Source organism: Anomaloglossus baeobatrachus, unplaced genomic scaffold (genome assembly GCF_048569485.1).
Source record: "Anomaloglossus baeobatrachus isolate aAnoBae1 unplaced genomic scaffold, aAnoBae1.hap1 Scaffold_439, whole genome shotgun sequence".
Lineage (NCBI taxonomy): Eukaryota > Metazoa > Chordata > Amphibia > Anura > Aromobatidae > Anomaloglossus > Anomaloglossus baeobatrachus.
This window is the reverse complement of record NW_027443726.1, coordinates 133,951-135,088: the sequence shown is the minus strand read 5'-3', so window position 1 is coordinate 135,088 and position 1,138 is coordinate 133,951. Positions and strand designations below refer to the sequence as shown.

The 1,138-nt window shown below is 46.2% G+C and overlaps 1 pseudogene; it reads left to right on the top strand.

Annotated features, from left to right (window-relative positions):
- The first annotated feature begins 622 nt into the window (after positions 1-622).
- On the top strand, positions 623-829 carry LOC142279794 (U2 spliceosomal RNA; annotated as a pseudogene).
- Positions 830-1,138: the final 309 nt, after the last annotated feature.

The following is a 1,138-nucleotide window of genomic DNA, read 5'->3' as shown; positions in this document are numbered from 1 at the left end:
TTTAACGTCGCGCATGTGCAGAACGGAGAAAAGGCTGCGCTCACTTCCTAATGAAAGGGAGTGAGACGCAGCTGGGAAGGGAAGGGAAAAGATTAGGGTTTGGGGATGATGAAAGGGCTTTCTACGGGCAAGGATGGCAAAGGGTGGCAGTGACGGAAAGTCAGGCAGCCTGTCCTGTCCTGTCCTGTCCGTCCGTCTTTTTGTATCATGAATTGGAAAGACTGCAAGGGGGAGGGGAGGTGCTTGGAGGAGGAGGAGTTATTCAGATTAATTGCAGTGGGCGGCGGCTGCAAAAAGCATCATTCTTCTTGTTTTTGCTCTGCAAAACAGCCTTTTCAAGGGTTGGCTTGGGTGACAAAATGTCTTCTGTAGGCGTGGGTTTGTCTCCCTCTCCCTAAGATGTGTCCGGTATAGGCCAGGGTGCCACTCAAGGCCGTAACCAATTCGGGTTATAGCTTCTCGGCCTTTTGGCTAAGATCAAGTGTAGTTTCGGAGGACGCTACCTTGGTCGGTACTGGAAGGTGCCTGGGATTGCACGTCTGCCGGCCTTGAGGAAGTGTGTGCGCCTTCTGGTGACACATAGCCCTCTTGTGCCTGGACGGTTCCCAGGCAACGGGAGGCGATCACCTTTGTTATTTTGAAGTCCTACTGATAAACAGAAAAAAAAAAAAATTAAATCTGTTCTTATCAGTTTAATATCTGATACGTCCCCTCTCTGGGGACCATATATTAAATGGATTTTTAGAACAAGGAGATGGAAAAAATCTTGCTCTGTCCACTCCACGCATTGACCTGGTATTGCAGTACCTCCAGGACCGGTGCACCCCTTCTTAACCCAGTTTCCAAAAGCAGAACTCAATTCACCTGATTCAAATGAGCCCCATTAGTGAATTGAAAGAAAGCAAAAACTTTATATGCACCTCAATTTGGCCAATTCACTTTTCACACTTTCACCCTTTTTTTTATCTTTCACACCTTTTACTTGCTTTATTGATGCAAAAGCTGTGCCAAATAGCAAACTCATCTCCACTCAACTTGACCAACTCTGCTATGTCCCGTGCAGTATCTTATTCTCAGTCTTATCTAGATCATTTGCAATTGAATAGAATAGATCCCTTTTGGACACATTGGATTCAGC